The 22,799-nt window shown below is 38.1% G+C and overlaps 2 long non-coding RNA genes across 2 annotated transcripts in view; one reads left to right on the top strand and one right to left on the bottom strand.

Annotated features, from left to right (window-relative positions):
• LOC117244248 overlaps positions 1-3,381 on the top strand; it is a 3,663-nt gene extending 282 nt beyond the window's left edge. The window contains exon 2 of the long non-coding RNA XR_004496970.1: positions 1,329-3,381. This is a non-coding gene — a long non-coding RNA (uncharacterized LOC117244248). The remainder of the gene's footprint in view (positions 1-1,328) is intronic.
• LOC107203352 lies at positions 3,354-22,799 on the bottom strand. Its single transcript, XR_004496969.1, has 3 exons — positions 17,028-22,799; positions 8,677-8,758; positions 3,354-5,642 (listed from the first exon to the last, which is right to left on the bottom strand). It is a non-coding gene; the product is annotated as an uncharacterized LOC107203352 (long non-coding RNA).

Here is a 22,799-nt window from a genome sequence, read left to right as displayed (position 1 = left end):
GCTGAGGCGCCGAGCCATGGCACGGAGCGCCGGGGGCAGGCGGAGCGGGACGCGGTGGGAAGGCGGCGGTAGCGCGGCAGGGTTATATGTGGGACGGGCCCGCCGCCTCCAGCAGCACCGGCAGCCCCGGGCGGGCAGGCTCCACCCAGGGCGGGACGGACGGACGGACAGACAGAGCGGGGAGGGTCCGCTCCCCTCATCTGGGCGCTGCGGGGCAGAGCCGCCCGTGTGCTGGGAAATCACAGCCCCGAGAGGGGCGAGCCCCAGCGTGAGGCGGACTGCGGCCATCGACACCGGGGGCTGTGGGTGCCCGACGTGGCATAAACAAATGCCAGTCTGTTTCGTGTGAGCGCTTGTGACCTCTGTGAGTGCCGGGGAAGAAAGCCGGCAGTCGCTTTGCCTTCCCTCGTGTTTGTCTTTAATGTCAGCGTTAATAAGGGCATTTGTTGCCACTGCCACCGAAGGGTAATCGAAGATTTGTTTTAGTTTGCTCTGTGTTGTAATGTTAAACACACTCTTGGACACGAACCCCTCTTTGCAGGTGTCAGAGCGGGGACACAAGTAGCTGGACATTGTCCTTGTAGCCACTTGTCTGCATGGCATCATGGCTCGTTGTACGAGACATTTTCCAGCTGCCAATGGGGATCTACTGATCCCCACCGTCATTTGCTTCAACAAAAGATTTGGCATCTTCTCTATAATAGTAGTTGGAAGTATTGCCAAAGCCCTAATATTTGAGGTTTGGAGTTTTTAAAATCTATTATTAGTCACAATGTGTTCAGTAAGACTCAGGTGGAAGAGAGCATCTGTCAAGCTCTGTCAACTAGTCACCTCCACAGTCTTCATAACATGCAGAGTAAATCTTGCCCACGCATGCCATCTTTATCAAGAAAATACTTTTTTTCTAAGGTAATCACAACTTTTGCTGGACATAACTTTCAAATTAATTAATCCAAGTAGTGGTTGAGCTGGCTTTCAAAAAAAGGTAAGCTGACTTCAGCAAAAGGACCTCTGGCATAGCTTACCAAGAGACTATACCAAAGTCTTGGAAGTCTTGCTTGCTGTATATGACACATCCAACCAACTTCTGCCTGCAGTTCCCTTTTTCCTCTTTTTCACACAAGGCATAAAAAACCCTAGTCCTGCAAGGTACTACCTCAGGCCTTCTGTGAAATAGGTCTAAGTAGGCACAATTTACTGAGCTGCATCAGGCTATAGGTGAGTTCTAATTAAGGAATTAATGTTCTAATTCTTGAATGCAGTAGGCGGCAGCCAGAATCCTCCACTACAGTTAGTGAGTTAGTGTTTTGTTTTTCCCTCTGTTATAGGGGTGGACTTGGTCCAAGCCTGGATTTTCCAAGCAGCAGCAGCAGTCTCACTTATGACAAAAAAAAAAGGTATACATCCTAGCTGAAGATGTGACATGTCTTGTGAAAAGAAAACTATAAGATTTTGCTGTAGCACACATTTTGCCACACTTTGTAAAGGTAAAGTTTACCTAAGTGACTTTACAGTGCAATATCTAAAATGTGAAAACTGTCGGTGTTTTGATATAAACTTGCCCTTTAAGGAAACAGACTAATAAAAGTGAAAAGTGTTTGGCCTGAAATGTGGATCAGAAGGAAACCAGAGCACTGTTTGTAGGTAAGGTGAATGTTTGCATTTTTTACAGTGGCAGTTACAAGGAAGAGGTTGGGAAAAATGTTTCAAAGTAGTAAATAGTAAATACAAAACCAGTCTGTGAGGTACTGCTGTTACTAGTGTTGGACTACAGACTGTTTCATAGTTCTCTTGGATTCCTGTTGTTATCTCTGTAGTCATACTTGAAGACTTCAAACACAATATAAGAAAATGGTGAATATCAACAGGTAAGTACAGCCACCTTAACTGGAGAGAGTTTGGCATGCAGTATTAGTGTGAGGAGTTTCACAGAATCTTTCATAATTAGTTTATCAGTCTGCATCTTGTTCATTTAGGATTTAATTAAATAAAATAAATAAATCTGAAAGGCATTTTCTGTTAACTGATGTCTTGTACCCAAAATATAAGAGATGAAATTACTTCTCTCAGATAAGCATAGGTATGGTATGGGATACTTTTCCCCCGAAACTCATTATTCCAAAAAAAAGAGAGTGATGGAGAGAGTAAGGTTAGGAATAAAAATGAAACTCACAACAAGTACTGGGTGTGCTCCTTTTGGGAACAGTGAGTAAAGGTTCTTGGCTCAGTGACACTTGTTGAACACCTTTCACTAGAATTTGAATTCATTCAGAATTCAAATGTGGCACTAAAAGCTGTTTAAATGATAACTCATTCAGTAACAGCTCTCCATGGCTTGGAAAAATGACTGTTTCATGGGTTCTGAATCACCTCTGTCTGGTGGAAATGATGCTTTTCTGCAGAGCTGGAAGGGAGGGGAGGCGCCTCAAGACAAATCCAAAGCAATGCAGCAAATGTTACTGGTGACTCAGTGGGACTCTGTTTTCTCTCTTGAGGGCCAAACTGCATTTTGCAAGTCCCTAAGGACAGCAGAGCATGCAGGCACCGTGTCCTTAACAGAATATCAAAGTTAGCTCCAAAACTCACCTACTGCATTCTGAACTCTTCTCTTTTCTTTCTTTCAATAGGAACGAAATTCTTGTTGCTTTTTTGTGGAGTTAATTGTCCTTTTGTGCATGCTTGTTTGCATCTCCTGGAACACATGCAGGGCAGGTCCCTGGCTTTTCCTGCTTTCGACTGGCAGCATATTTGTTGTCAGAGCCATGGATGGTGGGCTCTTCTGTGCTGTGTAGGCCACACAGTCATGACAGAGAAGTAGGGTGGCACATGACATTACACAGAATTAAAAGTTAAATGATGCTTTAGTGTTTTTCTGGGGATCTAGATGCTGGAAGTACCATTTGAATGATATCTAAATATAAATTTATGAGCCTATAACCACTAAAATGCATACTTAACTGCTTGAGTAGAAGAATATTTTCCACTCTGTCTTGTCCCAATCCATACTGGGTAATTATGTGCCATCTCTTTAAATCTCTATGTGCCTCTTAGTTAAAGTCACAAAGCATTCCAATTCACACACAGTTCTAAATCCTATTATTCTAATGCACCTTGGTGTATTCATAAGTCTTACAAGTTTCTTCAGAGTAAATTCTATGTAATTCAAATTTCTTGTTTCTTTAGTATGACTAAAAATCAGAAACACTCACTGCTGTTATAACCTAACTGTACAAATTGTGTAAGTTAAAGACCCTCTGACCATTGAGGTCTCTAAATTAGGAGCACATGTTTAATATTCATCCTCAGTTCCTCGTAGGAGTATTTTGAAAAGAAATCCAAAGTGTACTTTAAACTGGAGTAATAAACACTGTTTATTTATCAGATTGTCTGAATCTCATTTCCTGAACTAAACAGCAAAAGTCTGTTTGCACTCCTGACATTGCAAGTCTCACAAGCTGATCCAAGAGAACATCTGTCAGTTTGTTTTCAAGACTGGACACTGAAGAAGAAAAGAAGAGGTGGGAGGAGAAATAAGACTTTCACAAACACATCAGCTCAAGCAAAGTGAGAACCTTTTCAGCTGTCTTCATAAGCCAGGCAAGCTGTGCCCTAGAAATATACTTTTAAGTAAAATTTATTTCTCTTTCCTCCATGCCCTAAAAGTAACTGAAAAGCAGAGGTCATTTTTCTTTTTTTTGTGTTCTGCCTTAAACTGATGCCAGTAAATAATCTTTGGAAATGTTAATGAATCGAAAATTTCTAATTTCAATTCAAGAAATGCTCTGAAAGTATATTAAAAGCAAAGTAAAAAATGCAGAGCTCTTTCTCCTCTAACATAATCAGCTATTCTGAACTCATTGCATTTGGTGCAGGAGAAAAAAGGTAGGCTTTTGGCACAGAGACAGGATGACCTGAAGGAAATGCCACAGCCTGCTCTGTTCTTCACTCCCTTTTCAGCCAAAAGAACAGTTTGTGTTAGTATGTTTAAGGAGAGGAAATTGAGACTGTTAATAACAGGACTGGCCTACAAATCATAATCTATAAATTTTGCCACAGTCTTTTTGTAGTTGTGGAAGAGGGAATTATATCTCAAACTTTACTTTTAAGTTATTCTGCAGTCAAAAGATAAGTGTATTTTTGAGCAGGTTTTTGGGAACAAAATAAGAATCTGTTTTTTTATTGGAAAATACTGATTCATAAAAAATGAAAGGTGTCCAGAGGAACAAAGCAAGGTGACTTGTGTTTTGAAGAGCTGTTTGATGTGTGAAGATATTTATAAGGAGACATGGGTAGGTCAAAATATGTGTTTGAAGAGGGAAGAATGTAGAAGGAAAGAAGGAAAGAAAAGTCCTCTTTGTTTTTCCCCTCCATGAAATCCAAGTAGCAAAATTTCAGGCTTTTTTCCTGAGCTGTAGGAGAGACAATTTCAACTCTCTGATCTTTCTGGTCAAGAACAGGGACTTGGCTTTGGTGTTGCAGGTAAATATTCTTTCTACACTAGAAAAGTCTGTTTTCTTAAATAGTTTTAGAAACTTTTGGTTTTTAGCAGAACAAAAAGACAGTAAAGATCAAACCCACCTAGGAGTGCAGGTTTCCTGCTTTGCAGCCCCCTCTCCTTGCTGCTCTGTGCAAGCTCAGGTGGCTGCTGAGGGGGCTTCAGGGGGCTCGGCAGACCTAAGGCAGAGTCACTGCTCAGCAGAATACCAAAGTTTGTAGTTCTCTAAAAATACTGATCTACTGATCCTTATCTCCTGCTGGCTTCTAAAGAGAGTGTGGTAAGTAAGAAAGAGGAATCTCCTTCAAGTCAAACTTCTGTGGGTTCTTCAGACAGGAGATGTTACCAGGCCCACACTGCATCTAGCTCATAGATTTGTGTGTGTGTGTGGTTCAAATTTGTGGAACCAGCAGTCACATTGAAATGGTTGTGAGTCATAGAATCTCCTTTTTCTTGTTATAAATGGTTACTATAAATTGAAGGAAAACATAAATGTAAATGGGATTTTGCTTCTTTCTGCTCTGTGCATTGCTTTGCTGTTTAACAACTGCCTAGAACTTCAACAGACTTAATCCTAGCTGATGTATCCCTGTGAATATACATGTCCTGCAACATCCTGCTCATCAAAAAGGATAGGGTGCATTAAAGGGGAATTAATTTCTAAGTAATGAGTTAAAGGAGTCACTTTCAGATGTTTCCTACTTGGCTGAGCCAATATGTTTTGCCTTAGGATGCTCTCAATGAACTGCTAGAATAAACCTAGAAGAGCAGTTCACAATACAGTGAAAATAAAATCAGTTTATCAGCCTTCAGAAGACCATAAAGTAATAAATAGACACTATCATTGAGAACATACCTTGTCTCATAAGCCTAATTTCATCTACAATAGAAGAGTAGGTATTGCAGATTGTGTAAAACTGTGGGTGACACATAATTACATACTGATATTACTAATATCTTCGCTAATATTTTTGTAAACAAATGGTGAAATTAAAATCTGAGTATAACTTCACATTGCACAACTTCTTGGAATTCTGCTGTCCAAATACTCATCAGTCCTTCAAAGTCCATCTCAAATTATGTTGGATGTTTTCACGGGAAAATGTCTTGAGCCCAGCACTGTTGTTATGGTTCCTTCAGCTGACTGCTAGACAAATGAACAGAAAAATTGAAATTTACAATTATTTGTTTAAATGGATTTCTGGTCAATAAGATGCAATTCAATAAGAGCAGCTGCAGAGTGCTACACTTTGGCACAAGAAATAAGCAATCCAATAGTGAAACAGAGACTACCTGGCTCAGTAAGTTCCCCACGTAAGTTTGCAAGCTTGTGAGACCCCACCACCTCACCTCTCCTGTTTCCTATTTTCCTCACTGCTTGTAGGGTCTTAGTTGGAGTTCAGTGCCTAGATTTGTATTTTCTGCTTAAAAAGTAGTTCATGAATTAGTTGGAGAAAATCCACAAGAGTGTAAAATCATTAGAGCTTTAAAAATATGACTTATAGCTAAGCTTTAAAGACCTGAAATTATTTAGTCGAGGACAAAAGAAGACATGATAAGAGTATTCAAATATGTAAAAGGTTGCTAAAAGAGAATAGCAATCTGTTATTTGTGTTCACTTGGCTAGCTCAAGAAGAAAAAGACTCAAAATTCTGATAGGGAAATTTAGGATTACTACTACAAAGATTGTCTTCAGTGTAAAGTATATTTTTAAATATAAAGATAGCAAAGGACTGGAACTGAGTTTGTGGACAATACATGGAATCTCTATTTTTAAAGACCTTGTTAATAAGAAAGCTTAAATAGTTATTGTTCAGAAATTACTCTAGAAAGAATAGATCCTGCCTTGGATAGGTAGGATCTTGAGCTCCCTTTCTACTTTGTTTCTGTTTGTGTCACCATAATGCAGACAATCAGCCTGATTAAAGGGTATATGATTGGATAGCATAAGTCCTTAAATGAGCACAGGAAGCCCACTCACATTTTCAAGATGAAAGAAAGAAAGAAAGAGACAGTTTGGAATTAGAGATGAAGGAGGATTCTGCTAAGACTATTGCAGACTAGTAGTTTCAGTAGTGTGATAAAACCACAAGGCAAGACCCAAAGAGAAATACAATGAGACTGAAAGTGAAAATGGTTGTATAGCTAGAGTCTGAGGTCTAGGGATGATCAGAGGATAAAGTGCTGAAGGTGGGGGGATCAAAGAGAAATATATAACAGATGGGAGGGTGGGGGATAGAGAAACATTTCCTCCAGATGGCATGTATTATCTCCTGGAAGAGTTGGCAAGATTAGAGAATCTTGCCAAGAGGAGGATATGCTGTCAATAGAGCTATACTAACTGTATTATATTAAATTCTATTCAGCAAGAATAAGAAAAGACTTCTTGTAAATTAGTTACTCTTTTAGAAATGCAGATTCCGTGTATTAACCCAACTTGCTCACTTTGTCCTATTATTATTGGTATCACTCTGTATTTAGTATATAACTACTATATATAAAACATTCCAAAATCGAACTTCTTCTGTTTTCCATCTCTTCCCTAATGTGTTTTTTTTTTCTTGATACCATCCCATTTTATGTGACTGTTTTTTTCCTTGTTGGCAGAGTAACAAGGTTCATGGGCCTGCAGATTTTATGAATCTTTTTATGGTGGTTTGGCTTTGTGGAAGGATAGTGTGGATGTCACTGGATATCAGCCAATCTTTCTGTGAGAGGGTCTGCAGGGTGGGTGCCAAGAAGGATGGGGATTGGAGGACTGAGACATAAGTTTAGAATTAATTAGAGAAACAAATATAGAATTAATTCTAGAAATCAAAGTTAAAAGTTTTAATTTATGAAAAAACCTTTCTTCTCTTTGATTCATGGAAGGACAAATTGTTCAATTTAATTTGGAAAGGGTTAGGGGATTTACCATAAAAATGGTGCTTGCCTAGAGTGTATGATGCTTTTCTCATAATTTTTTTCTAATTAAGAAATCAGTCCAAAGGAAGATGGCTAAAAAAAGCTGGGTTTAGAGGTCTTGCCAATCTCAAGTTTTCAAACTCCTGAGCTTTTTCCTAGTTATGAATTTAAAAATTAATAACCTATATTTGGGGGGGGTGTGTTTATAGTCTTCTTTTTATAAGCCTGGGAGTTGTGTTTTTGGGCTTCCATCTGTGAAATGGGAGCTGGAAAATTGTTTTATTATGGAATGGAAAGTCTCAAATTACTGCAGTAGCTAATGTTTGAAGAAAAATACCACAAATTTCAAGATACGCCATAAAATTATAATAGTTGGAAATTCTGGGTTAAGAGGCCTAAAACTTAAAGGTAAGTAGAGCTACTTCTGAGGAATTAAAGAAAAAGCAACATGAGCACAATGATGAAAATTACAAAGCAGCTTCAGTTTTCCCTGTGAAGACAGAATGATGGCAGAAGGGAGGAGCTAGCAGAACTCAAAATCCAGAGTAGGGAGGTTGGTAGGATGAGGGAAACCATAATGAGGAGAACATGGGGTCAAGTGTGGAGAAGATAAGGTCAGTCCAAACGGCCAGTGTCCTCTCATTTTTGGTGACTTGAAACAGGTCCTTGGAAAGAAACAGGTCCAAGTAAAGAAAGTGACACTTCCCATGGTAGAGTGTGTTGTAGTTTTCTCACAGCCTGCTGTTACTGTTTTAAACTGGAGCTCTCAGCCTGACCATGTGACTCAGAACAGCTTTGAGCGGAAGGCAGATTGCAGAGGTGGTTGTTATTATACTTTCTAACCCGAGCTATTGGCATTTTTATTAGCTCAGCCCTGTGAAATAATTGGCCAGAGCAAGTTAAGAAGACAGGTGTTACTGTTGGTCTGAGCTGTTTGCCACAGGGTTGCATTTGCTTACCCTGGCACGTTTCGTGTGATGTCAGCACACAAAGAATGTTTCTGCAGATAAAGCAAACAGCAAATGATTTCATGAGCCTGTTTGTGACACATGTGTGCAGTGTGAAGAAACATTGTAGTACAAACTGTAGTACTCCTCAAGATCATGTTATTCCAGCTCATTAATCCCTCTTCTCTGTTTTCTCTCCATGGATGACTATCTGTGAAAACTCACCAGTGCTCACAAGGCTTTCTGCTTGCCACCCCCTCCACACAGAGGCCTGTTGAAGTTCTTTGTGTCCTTATCAAAGCCCTACTGAAAGACAGATGGGAGCTGTACCTCTTTCACTTCTGCTTCATACTCCTCTTCCATTTGGAGCCAAGAGCTGCCTTGTGTAGGAAATCTCCCACAATGTTTCATGCTGAAAAAAAATAATGGGATAATGAGTATTCTCACCAAATTTTTTTATCAGTGTGCTTTATCCAAATAAGTTAAAACCATCATGGCTTTTTTTGGTAATGACTGGGTAAAAGAAGAATAAATAATAAGCACTCTAAATTAGAAGACTTTGCATAATGAAATTACTGAATCATATTTCTACAGTGAAATTGGAAATGTGTTCAGAAATGTACTTGTTTTAAGTGTATTTTTTCACATAAGAGAGGGGAAAAAAAGGAGATGCTTGTCTTCTCTCCACTCCAAAGAACCCAAGGGAATGTATATTTACTGCTATCCCCAGGACTCCTGTGTGCTCCTGGCCCAGTCTTTGGAAAATTTTACTACTCAAGGAGTCATGCATGCCTGTTTCCTCATCCTTTACTTGTCATGGAGCAGCTGCATTTCAGAGTTGTTAGGAAAGAGCAGCAACTACATATGGAAGAGAACAAGATGAATATATCAGTATTTGCAGTTGAGATTAAATCTGAAAATGAACAAATAATGTGATGTTCATTGTTGCAAGGGAGAACAGGGATTCAGAAATTCCCTCTCTATTGGTGCACAGTCTCATAAAGCTTTTCCACAGACAAATCTTTTAACATTGATCATTTTTGGCAGTTTGAGTTGCAAGGACAGTTCTTTTACGGTTCTGCTAGTTTCTTGGTATTCAGGATCAGCAGCAGTGAACCACTCATGTCCCAAATGGAATGCACTTTTGGACTGCTATTCAGTCAGGTCAAGGAGCCTCAAAGTTCCAGTTCCACTCTCCCCAGCCCTTCCTGCTGTCCTTAGAGAAGGAAGAAGTCAGTGCACCATTAGCAGGATTAGGATGAACTTCAGTTTTCCAAGTAGATGAAGTGTTTGGTGTTACGCAGTGCTACAAAGATGTGAGCAACTGAGAGGGGATGGAGTTCTTCACATCCAGGTGGCAGAAAATCCCTGAAGCAGGCCAAGTGTGACACTGCCAGGTGGGAGTCACTGCAGTGAAACAAACCCAGGACTGAAACAGCTCCTGCACTGAGGTGTCTGGGTATGATCCCTGACTGTACATTGGCCTAAATCTTTCTTCAGAAGAGCTGAAGGAGATGAAGTTTTAGTCATATTTTATATAGCAGTATAAGGATTGGAAACTCATCCTGAAAGCAAGGAAAATACACTGGGTGTGCCATTCTCACACAGAGGGTGAGAGGACCTCCTCCTGCGTCTCCATCTAACCTGTCAGTGGCAACTAACTCAAGTTCTTGAGAGGTTGTGTCATCAGAACTACTTTGTTTAATATTACCTTTGTCCTCATCTGGCTTCTTGAAGAATCTCTCTCCTCATTTCTTTCATTCATCCTTGCCTCATTCACCCCCCACATTTGAAGAGGTGACTCTTAGACCAGATGTCTGATTTGGATGTGATGACCTTTATTCACATAATTAATCAAGTTATAGAGGTCCATTTTCATCTATGAGCACCCCCAAATCTTTTCCCCCAGAGCTGCTCTCAGTCCATTCTACTTCCAACCTGTATTTGGATTGGGAATGCAGTCAAGTCTGTCTGTTGTGTCCACGGGGTATAGCTAATCCAGTGACTTGTGATGATGGCTGTTCCTACATATGCTCAACATTTTGCTTTTTCTTATATAAACCAACATGCTCTTCCTATTGTTTTTCTCCTAGTAAGTGTTCTCCATCTTATAACATGTTTCAAAAAAACCTTTTAGATAAAACCATGTATCATGTTGAAATGTTTTTATCAAGAAATGGGAAGTCATCTGGTATCAATACTTAGTAAATAAGTATGATTTAGCAACATCAAAATGTTTTTTCCCCATTTTTGTAACTCTCTTTTCTTGACGTGCATAAAGTGCCAACAATCTGTTTTTCTATTGCAGTTATTGTTTTCTTATACAGGCTTTTTGATGGCTGTGGTCTGAAAACATCTGCTCATGAACAGGATCACTTGGGATTTTGGTTACTTTTTAATTTCCAGTGCAGTCTTTGGAGTTCAAATAACTCCCACTCACCTGACAGCATCAAAACCAAACCGGAACAAAAGTCCATCTGCTGTGGGTGAATTTCCCAATGCACAGCTGACAGCAGATCTAGAAGGGAGCTGAACTTGGGGTCAAGTCCAATGCAGCTTTTGCTTTGAAGAGCTCATTTGATCCAGAGCACACCAGGAGAAATCCTGGCACTTAACACTGAGTTAGGAATGCAAAACTAGACCCAAAATATTCTGGACTTGGTTTTACTAGTGTTATATAACCTGCCCAGGACACTGCAGTCAGTGTCTTTTCCCCTGTGAAATGTTCAGTAAGATCTTTGATTGACCACAGGCCGCCAAGAGTCAGGTTTATCTTTCTCAGCAGTACAGGGCCTCTTTGAAGCATACTGGGCACCTGGAGGGAAAACTATTGTCTTCTGAATCACTACCACCCTTTCACTGCAGCATCCAGCAGTCCTTTGAGACCACAGCTGCCATCCAGATTTTACCCACTCTGATACTGTATTGCTCTACAAAATCTGGAGAGATGATAACCTAAGTTTGTGCAGTGTCTGAGTTGAAAGCACCTCACAATTTCAGGAGCCTTTAAATCAATGGCTGATAAGTAGGTTCTTTACTATGCAGGCAGGCTAAAATTTCCACAATACACAACTTCCAGAATACAAATACAGCTCTCAAGACACAACTAGAGAGATCCAGCTGAGTTAATGAAAAGGTAAAACTGCATAGAGAACTTAGATGTCATATCAGAAAGTCTGTCTCCTCAGTCTGAAAGCTCCCTCATAGATACGTAAGTCTATGGTTGTGATGAAACAGTTTTACACAATTTGCAGGAGATATGGAAAATTATATGATCTGAAAAGCCATTATAGTTCTCTGAGGAGAGAAAATCCTTATGGGTCAACCTGGAGGCAGTGGCAGAAAAATTAAAACTTTGACTCGGTGTTGGTTATCAAACACAAGAGGCTTTTTGCCTTTTTTATTCTTATGGACTTTCAGTTATAGCACAGCAGAATGTTTAGTTCAAGACAAGCAAAACACTTAGCTCATTTCATGAATATCATCCATTGAATTCAATGTGCAATTAATTTCATCAAATGTGGTTGTCTGCTTTCAGATTAAGAGAACTAATTCTGTGTATTTTACTGATATATTAACTCCATTAGCATTAAGATTAGCCTGGATATTTGAGTTGCATGTAGACATGTCCTTCACAACTACTTATGGTTCAATCCAGTTGCACACATATTGCCATCTGAGCTGCATTCTATCTGGCCTGCAAAAGGGCACTGGCACTGCAGAAAAGCATAGCTCTCTCATATACCCCATTTTTCCTGGCAGCCTTGCAAACTTCTTGAATATATTAATGTGCTAAAAATCACAATCTACACTGAGACAGTTGAATTTAGACCTTGAAGCTGGGGGAGAGGAATCACATGCATTGTGTCTTGTTTCATTTGAGAGCTTGAAAAGGGTTTAGTTCATCTTTCACAGAAGACACCATCAATCTTTCCCTTGGTTTAGATGAGAATCAGATAAGCAATATAAAGTAAAGGTAACAGCATGGGCGACTGAATAGCCCTCCAAACTGACACTATGCAGACTGCATTATTTAATTTCAAATAAAAGCAAAGCTGGTGAGAGTCAAAGCTGATGCTCATCTAATGGCCGTTTTTTATCTCTGTCCTGTAGGTAGACATCTACATCCCTGATAAAACTAGTGAAGTTGATACTAGATCAACTAGTTGATACTAGATCCAAGACCCAGATTTTATAATACTGCCAATGAAATTTGATTCAGTTAATGAGCTCCAGAGCTCTGTAGTGTGAAGCTATTTTGTAGTCTCAGTAGTCCCAGCAAAGGGAAAGCAGGTCTGGCAATGCCTGACAGCTGGAGGTTGAGGCAGGGCAGTCACCACAGCAGTTACAGTGGACAAATGTACAGTGCAAGGACAGCGCTGTGACGGGTCCTGATGAACATTTTCAGAAGTTTCTGTCAGACACTGAGCATCCACACTGCTTATCAGATTCAAAGAAATTGGAGGGGGGTCTAGAGCATTCCTAAAGCATGCTGGACAGTCCAGCAAATCCACTCTCTCTCAGCAGTGGAGGTGTTCCCACTGATTCCGGCATCAAGAGGAGAGGGACTCAAAGCACACTTCTGCTGCCAGAACTCTCAGAGCAGAAGCTCTTTACAACAAAAAACAGTGCATTTATGAATTGAAATGCAATACATGTCATTTTCCTGTTAAAACTTCCTTATGCATCTAAAGCTTTGCCTCTTGGCTTGCATAGAGTTATCCTGTCCTGACCATGCTGGATATCGAGCTGCCTGTTCTCTAATAAAGCCCATGACCATCCACACTGTTGGTACCTTTGTGCCAAATTCTTTTGATGAGTTTGTTTCACTAGGCATTTCATGTACACACAGAAAACAGTGACCAGCAGGCATCTTACAGTAATTAATTTAACCTAGATTCATGCAAAACCTGGAAGAATATGCTTTTATAAGGAAACCAATATATCTTTCCTGTTGTGTTTTTCAAATTTGGCTTCCCTAAGACAGCAGAGAGTAGAAGACTGTGTGGGGTTTATGAATTTTCACTAGAAAACTTGTGTTTTGTCTTTTTAGCTAGATTTTCACATTTGAAAATAACATCTGCTCCTTCCATCTTTCTCAGTAAGACTTTTTAGAAAGAGATTAGATGCAACCATTTTCTAAAATCCCAATATAATGAAAAAACTGAAAGAGAAGCTTAAAAGAAGGCAACTGAAAAAGAAATATGTTCCCCACCAGGATCATAACTCATAGCTATGTGTTGTGAGAACTCTAACAAGCTGATCTGTCTGGTTTTGGTTTTCAGTCACAGATGAACTAACAGCCTCCCATTTAAGTTACTGTATGGAACCACTGTGAGCTTAAGAAACATTAGTCATTTTATTTGCATTCAAAGGGTTGTGTTTTTTAAAATGTAAAGAATATCCCTTCCCTTAAGAAAGGAACGTATCCTGCATAGCAAGGATTAGCAAAGAGGCAGAAAAATACGTGTTAGCTAAAAATTGATTACATAGACTCATTCAAGTTGGGCAAGGATCCTATGTCATCAATTCCATTCCACTGCACCAGCACCAAACTGATGATACCAATTGGATTGTGGGATGGGAGAAAGTATAATTTCAGAAAGGAAGAACCTAAAATTATTTCAGTGTATGTGTATGAAATTAAGGACCTTGAACCGTTCTGATCTCTCTCCTGTAGGAAACACAAGCAAGATTTGCATTATTATTGCCAGCTTTCTCTTTAATACCCTTGGTGTGCTATCCACTGATACATATTTTAATTCTAAACATTTGTTGTTTCTTTTCTCATTGTTTCTTTCAAGAATGTTACTAGAAGTCCTTCAGGAAGTGGTTATCAGCAGATTACATGAGATTTAGAAACCATGCTTTTGCCACATAGCAAAGAAGTCAATATAGGGCCTTCAGCTTGCCTGCTTCATTAAGGCCTGTCACAGTTAATGAAAACTTCTAATTGTGGAAATATGCTTCTATTCAAGGGAAGCCATACCATAAGGAAGCAACTTTATTCACAAAAGACTTCTTTTTTCAAGAACTCACTCAAATTTGTAGTTTTTACATTAGTTCCATTTGGCATTGTGTCAGGCCTCTTCAATGATGAGTTTGAAACCCTCATAGATAGGAGAATGTTCTATGCAATAATAATTCAAAGAAATTACCATGCTACAGTGGAGCATAGCAGAAAATTTTGCTGTAGTAGGAATTCTAGTCTTTCATTTTGGTTTTGGCCTAGAAATTATCTGACATGCTATAGACAGATAAATTGTTACCATTTTTTGATTGTATACATAGTTTGAAATAAGCTCAAGTAACTGGTTTTTAGTATACTTTCTATTTTTTTTATGTATTAGTCTCATTTTCTCTTACTCCAGTGATATCACTATGGATTTCATAGGAAGGCAGAAATTATCTTAAAAAAAAATTAACTATATTATCCTTAACACACTGGCAACACATTCTTCATTTCTTAGAGTCTGATAGAGCAGTGCTCAGCTGGGCTTGGGAGGGTGTTACCTTTAATTCACATTCTAGTTGACATATCTAAGTCAGTATGTATCTTGTTTTCTGCAGAAAGAAAACCAGTCAGACACGGTTACATGGCAATACACCCCACACTTTTACAATGTAGGATAGTTCATTTCCTAAAGAATCATAGGGTAACAGCTTTGTTCACAGGAAGCATTTTTAGAGCATCACTGTGTAAGTTCACGAGGAAAGAGTCTTTGGCTTCCTTCCCAAAGAGCTCCTGAAAAATATATTTGTGCATAGCTTGGGTCAAAGATATCCACTGTTGAAGGGAAAGACAGAACAAAACTGAATTTCTGTGGCCAGAAAATTTCTGTGAAATAGTGCTATGTTCCATGCCATGGTACTTATGATGGTCATTTGGGGGTTTTTTATTTTGGTTTTTTTGGTTGTTTTTTTGTTTTGTTTTGTTTTTAGAGGGGGTGGGATTTATGTTTTGGGGTTTGTTTGGCTTTGGGCTTTTGTTTGTTTTTTTAATTATGTGTTTTTTACTCTTTTAGAAGCTTCAGCATGTTGTGACTTTCCATCATCACCTCCATCTATCATTAGCTATTATTTCTAATTCTTAGTAGTTCTAGCACCTTTTCTGTGAGACTATGACATTTTAGGGAAGAGGATTATGGTATTCATTCTACAGAGATATTTTTGTCTACACACATGAGAGTATATATGTGTGAAGGAATTTCTTTTCAGACCTCCTGGGGGCAGTTTTTGGTTCTCTTTACAGGCTTTGAGGATATGTTCTCTGTGGTGTCTGCTTTGTTACAGTCTGGGTAATACTGGTAGAGATCCCAGAAGGTGTTTATGTGAGAGGTTAGAAACTCATTTACACAAGCTGTTATTCTCCCAACCAGCTTCATAGTTCTCTCCTACAGAAAAATGGGACTTGTTTTGCTTTCCCATCGGCTTCATGACATAGTTTAAGATTTTCCATGGACCAATACAATCAGCACTGGTATAATTTCATGACTCAAAATGGCTCATACATCTGCAGAAATTTTCCATTAGTAAGACATAACTTTACCTCAGAAATCTGTTTTTATGAAACCTACAGACAAAATATTCTTGAAGTCATCTTTTATATGCATGGTAATAGCCATTTTGCCTTAAGGTGCATTTGAAATTATTGAATTTTCAATTTAAAATTTAATAAAAACAAAACTTACTGATCTCACTCTTCTTTCCTGACTAAGTCACTGGTCCTATAGAAAAAGGAAAAATTCTGCACATTTCTAAAATTGAAAATTTTAAAAAATATTTTAATATCCCATTATTTTATATGCTTTACTTTTTCACCAAAAGGAAAGTAATTTTTAATTTAAAAAAATATTTTAAAATAATTTCCAATCCATACTGCTTATAGTAATGGGCTGGTTATTTTTAATAACAGAACCAGGACCACATTCTCCTTATGGCACATAAGGGCAAACAAGGGTTGAAGACCAGAGCCTTAGTGCTGTTTTTTCAGTCCACTAGTCTCAAGCACAAATATGAATATCCATCAAAATTAAAGTAGTTCAGCAAGAGTAATCAGAAGATAGTAATTAGGATCTAGGTCTTGTGATAGGCATATTCTATAAATAACAGCAAACAGAAATAAAAAATGTATGCTGTCATTAAAAAAAAATATATTGCTAAATTATGTCTAGCACCTGTGGAAGACAGCAGTCAGCACCCAGCCTATAAATTTAACATTTTTTGTTCACATAAGCAAGTCTCAGTTCTTGCAGCTTTGCCATTACCTCACTGAGGATTTGTGCTCACTGGTGTGTTTGTGTTTGTGTAGCAATGGAAATTTTTTTTTCAGTAAGTATGAGAAGAAAGCCTGCATGTTTTCCAATTTTGAAAATATTATCCTTGGCAATGAAAGTGATAAACCGGCTGGCTAAAAATGGTGTACTTTCTAGGGTATATTTCTTGGTTTATACCTGAAATAGGACACCAAACTCAGTTACAACAAATCTCACAGGTGACAAAATTAGCACAGTAGCATGAACTCAGCCAATTAACCATGAGAAGGCTCTCATTAATCTAGATTTTTGGAGTTATGGAGTGATACAAATAATTTATTGCACGTATTACTAATTTGATACCATGGAATGGTTGTGTGCACCTTTGTAGCTTTTGCAGTGTTATTATAGAAATACTGTACTCACTGAAAAAGCAGTTGTCTTAGTCTTCAGGGTGCTTGCTTGAGTTTTCATCAACTTCAAACCACAGTGCCCACACCTGAAAGGCCAATATAGGAAAATCAACAAAGTCAATTGCATGTGTAATGGAAGTTTCCAACACTGGGATCATTATACTTCATACACAACTGAGACCCAGCAAAAGTAGGTATATGGAAATTGTCCCATTGTTTTACAGGTGGGACTTCCAAAAGAAAACTTTTATTCCAAGCAGGACCTGCTTTTGGAGCTGCAAAGCCCACATATGATTATCTGGGGTCTTCAGACTAATACTAACATGTTCAGTAATGGTATCCATCAGTTTGTGGGAAACCACAAAGCCAGAGAGGCCCTGTGTGATTTCACAGTCTTATTGACCTGTTCGGAACATTCTATTACAACTTTCTCCATTTTCTATTACCTTTTCCCCAAAATTAAAAGTGTCTGATGATTAAGGAGGGCAACCTGTTGCTGTTCCTCTTTTTAAAAGACTGTTTTGTTAAGAAAGTTTGAAACTGCTTTCTGGATTGGGCTGTGAATCAAAATAAACAAAGGATTATCTTAGCAGATTCTGATAGGACTTAGATTTGAGGTTTGAGCTATTCATGATATAGAAACTAAGGTTATATCACAGGAAGAACATCAGTCAAGAGAATCTAGTGGCCAAAATTATAAGTATCTATGGGTTTCAGATGGCTTTAAGCAGCTGATAAACATGAGTTTGGAGTTCTGGAGCTTTGGTGTCAGGTGCTGTATATCTGCATTCATCTGTCTAACTCACACAATAGTACTTCAAAGTATTTTCACTGAGGGCAGTGGACAGAAAACTGATATAAGCCAGAAGAAACAAATAACAAGAAAAAATTACTGGAAAAGGTTGTGTCATGCTTCACCCACTATTTCATCTGATTCTTCTTGATAAATACTGTAAAATTTTGAAAGTAGCTTCATTTTTCAGTTACCATTAGGGAGTCTTACATTCAGCTGAAATAAAAATGTGCATATGAAACAATTCTGCCTATAAAAATGTTTTAGTAGTGGAAATGAATTTCTGAACAGACCAGTAACATGCAATTGATGTAACATTTCTGTTCTAAATTATGGCTTTATAGTCCAAGATATTAGTGACAGCTGTTCATTAGCCTACGCTCCTCTCTCAGTCTCATTTCCCAGTGAACAGGCACCCACAGCAGAATCATCAGCCTTGGTAAGTAATTGTTTCTGCATCAGCCTGGAGACTAAACTATCCTCCCATAAACTGAGAAAGCCTTTTAGCATCATGTATTTCATGCTGTGCTTGTGCTGTGCCTGTACAGAGGAAGAAATTATGCCTGTCTCTTTTGCTGTCATATCTACTTTCATTCACAAGCACTAAGCTTGTCTGAGCACAAGAATAATACAATTAAAAAGTTAAATCTTCCAAAAAGATTTTTTTATTGTTTAGCTTGGGTTTACCAAAGCCCACTCAGTCACTGCAGCATACATCATTCCTTACTAAGCATCTATCCAGTGATTTGGTATAACCACCATTCAAATTCTCTCCTGAACTCTTCAACCTGATTAAATCCCATGACATTTACAGCTTTGTCACTGATCACAACCACATTAGCACTGACAGTGCCAAAGATATGGCTATAGCCTAAAAATTCTGAAAGAAAACAGGTTTCTCCTATCTCTTGCTCTAGTGATGTAAGCATGGTTTATTCCTACAGAGCACAACCAAGTGAAATAATGCCTTTTTAGTTAGTGATTGGACAACTAGACATGAAAGAGTCTGAATCACCATCTCCTTTGGCTTCTATCCACTACAGTCTGGGGCATTTACAGATGGAAGGCTTTTGATCCCTCCAGCTAAAGCTGTTCTATTTTGTCAAATTAATTCCTGAAAGCATGTAAATGCAAAGGATCGGAAGGATCCCTAGGGATCTAGTGCAACCCTGGTGCCCTGAGGCAGAAATACCTACAGCCAGGACACCAAATATTTTAAAAAACATTTATCTAATTTGTTTTTTTAAAGTGCAATGAACAAGACCCTCCGTATGTGATAGAACTTGGTATTTTAATTAAGTATTCCTTCTATTATGAAAATATACAGTATAAATTGTTTTCCTTTCCCCTGCAGATGAGAGAAGCCATCCTCTTTGTAAAAGGCTTTTACATTGTCAAGCCTGTTATATCTGCCCTCAGTCTGTTCTAGACTAAACAAACATTGCTCCTTCCACAAAGTTCATATTTTCTAAACTTATCGGTTTTATTGTTCCTCTTTGTACTCTAATTTGTCAACATGTTTCTTGCTTTGAGTTGTGTCTGAACTGGATACAGTCCCAAGATCTTGCTAGACAGAGAATAAATTTGTCTTTGTTGTCCTTGACACTTCTACTGATTTGAAGCTTGCCATTTTCGTACTACAGCCAAAATGTTTATTAATGTCTGACTTGTCACCCATCACAATCGCCCATCCACCTCTGTTACCCAGTCAACTCTTCCCTATTCCACATCTATTTTCCATAGCACAGGCCCTTAGCACAAGTTTCCTTCCTCAAAGAGACTTGAATTCTGATCCTGCCCTCAGTAGTACATTTAGCTCTTTCCAATTTGCCATTAAAGGCAAATTATATACATCCAGATCTCTTCAAAAGAAGGCTGATGTTTGAAACCCTCTCCATTGTGATAGTGTGAAGTCCCAGCTGCTTGTTTTCAAATTCTTTGCACATCCCATATTTACATCATGTATTCCTGTACAAGAGGATCTATGAAGTGACACTGTTTTTACAGAATTTGTTGTTCATGACTTCACCTTCATCCACTGTCCCATTAAAGCACTTATCCTGGGAAACTCTGACTTGTGAACTCAAAGAGACTTTGCCATCATCTTGGTACTTCCTACTGCCAATTTTATGCCAGCGGCACATATTACGCCTTTGTTTTATTAAATGCCACTTCTGAGATCCTTGGCTGCCACAGGTTTCTTAAGGTATAAAGACAATGGCAATCCAAGAATTGCAAAATTGTTGTCAAATCTAAACTGCAGAGACTTTGTGCTTTTCTGCTGGACTCTATAATAATAAAGAATTCCATCCAAGAGTAGGCTCTTGGGATTGAGCCAAATTTATATGTTCTTTGGAAAAGGATGTGTGAAATGTTACAAGATTTTTTAATAAGTTCAATTATAAATACATAAACGTAGTTCTAAGTCATGATTTAAGCCTCTACAATAATGAAAATTTATTTGCTTGGTGCTTTATTCCAGAGATTTTATTAGATTGTTTTCATTCATGAAAGATGAATTTAAAGAATGAACATGTTTTAATGTGCAAAAGAGTATGGACCAAATGAAAAATTATACTTTACTCCACCCAGAAAAGAGCTACAACTTAGTAGACTGGGAATTTGAAAGGAAGAAAATAGCTTCAGGTTGGTTTCTGAAGTTCTGTTGGATGAATTTAACCCATTTTGTTTTCCACCACTTACTCAGAAGTAGTGCCTGAAGATGTGGTTTATATCAAACATTGGTATTCCACCATACCCTGTAAATACAGGGCACAGAAACTAAACACAATAGTAAAAATTAACAGATTCTTCTTTCTTATGCCTGAATTCAGATGTTTGCCAAGATTGTGAGCATATCTGAGATACTTATGCTTGGCTCACTGAACCTATGGATCTGGGGAACTCAAAGATTTTAACTTCAGTACTTTATTCCATGAGGTCTAACAAGTAATTATCTCTGTTTAATGTGTCTTCCACGGTATCCCAATCCTCCTTGTATTGTATGAAAATAAATTCTTCAGTCACTTTAAGCAAAATAAAAATGGGCTAAAATCTTAACATGAATTATATGTTTGCAAAAAAAAATAAAAACTTGAAGAATTTCTGATCTGTAGTAAAGTAATAAAGGTACCTAAGAAATGGAAAATAGGTCTATTATTGAAAACTTTAATTCTGCAGTCTTCCATTTTTTCATAATGCCTTTGATACTTTTTCATGTACATTTATTACTTTTTTTGATACATGTAATTTTTAGCAAAGACTTCCTATGGGAATGTAGCTAATGAATTCTTGAATCTTATTGTCATGCACATCTTCAGTTACCAGTTTGACTCTCTTTGCTTAAACTGTGTTACTGGTAGCTCAGGAGTGAGTTTAATGAATTCATCTTTAGTTGCTATGCCATAACTAATCAATACTGTGACCAAAAAAAAAATAACACTTTTGAAGACACAATGAAGATAATTAAAAGTTCAGTTCTCTTAAAGAACTGGTTCCATACTTCATTGTAGAGATTATAGTTGGGTTTTTTGCAGAGTAGAAATAAAGTCATTAAAAGCAGTGTAGTAACACTGTATTAGATTAATAAATAATGCTAGAAAAGATTATCTACAAGTGTCATGAGACTGGTTCTGCTATGTTAGAATTTTCCAAACTACTTTGACTGTAGTGAAGAATATCCCACATGCATTGATACTTTAATTAAAGCCTAGATGCATATTTAGTTAACTTTTTCCAGAGTATTTTAAATTAGCTGAGTGATATTGAAAATATGTGTGCTTGCCTAATCAAAACCTTTATGTTAAGGTGCTTCACCTTTAAGTTACAATTTCTGAAATTACAAAGAAATGAATGAAAATATGGCCTTGATACAACTTTTGATAAATAAAAATCATTCACAGTTTCCCTTATATCTTCCTGTATTTCAGGAAAACTGAAGGCTAAGTTTTAAAATTTCCTGACTCCCCAGTATTGAAAATTAAATCATAATATCATATCATAATATCATAATATCATATCATAATGATAATTAAATCATTATCCTGTCATTGATAGTCTCTCATGCAGTCTAACTGGTAGACTAACTGTGGAATTTTTCTGCTCAAGGTGACAAATTAAGGAGGAATCCAAGCAGAAATTGTCAAACTCATATTCCAGTAAAATCATCCAAATATTAGCTTCATGGAAGTGTAAACAAAGCAGTCAGTATCTTGGCTTAGGAGCTGTGGGATGGGAGAAGACTCTAATTACAGAAATATGAATCAGCCACTAACGGATAATAGATTTTTTTCAGAAGAGAAAAAATACTGTAAGGTCTTGAACTATAGGGGAAGTGAGAGACTGGTTTTAGAGCATGTGCTTGTGATCTTCTTCCAAAATCAGACCTCTCTAACTGGTCTTATAAACCAAATCCTGTAAAATGTGTCTCACTCTGCAGCCCACTTTCCAGTAGAACCTTTAATAGTTTGTAGAGCAGCAAAGGAGAGGGAAAGGTCACTGAAAGGACAAACAAGAAGGATCTGTAGGAATATGCCAAAACTTTTACATCCTGTGGAGAAGTGCTCCTCACGGTTTAGTGCAAACACAACGATGAGAAAATCTCTCCCATTCATCCCTGCCCACGTAACCCACTTCTCCAGACTCTCACATGGGAAAACACACGCCAGAGCTGCTCCCAGATGGGAGGAAGATTCAGTCTCTCAGCCCATATTCACTGTTTCCATGATTCCATTCAACTTGAGCCCTTCTGCAGGACCTCAGCATTCAGCTTTTATCTCTCATGGCAGGGGAATGTTGTGCTAGATATAGACCTTTAGCCAATCTCAAATTCTTAATTTGACCCAGATCTAGAGCTTTATTTTAATGGAGCTTGGCTGATTTATGTGAACTGAGAATGTGGCTTATTGTCCAAATCAGAATTCCATGTCTCAGCAACTGAGTAAAATAAAACCTTAACTTGTGAACACAGAGGTTCAAAGGCAGCAATATAAA

This window comes from Parus major, chromosome 4 (assembly GCF_001522545.3).
Source record: "Parus major isolate Abel chromosome 4, Parus_major1.1, whole genome shotgun sequence".
In the NCBI taxonomy this organism is placed as follows: domain Eukaryota; kingdom Metazoa; phylum Chordata; class Aves; order Passeriformes; family Paridae; genus Parus; species Parus major.
This window is presented reverse-complemented; position numbering and strand designations above follow the sequence as displayed.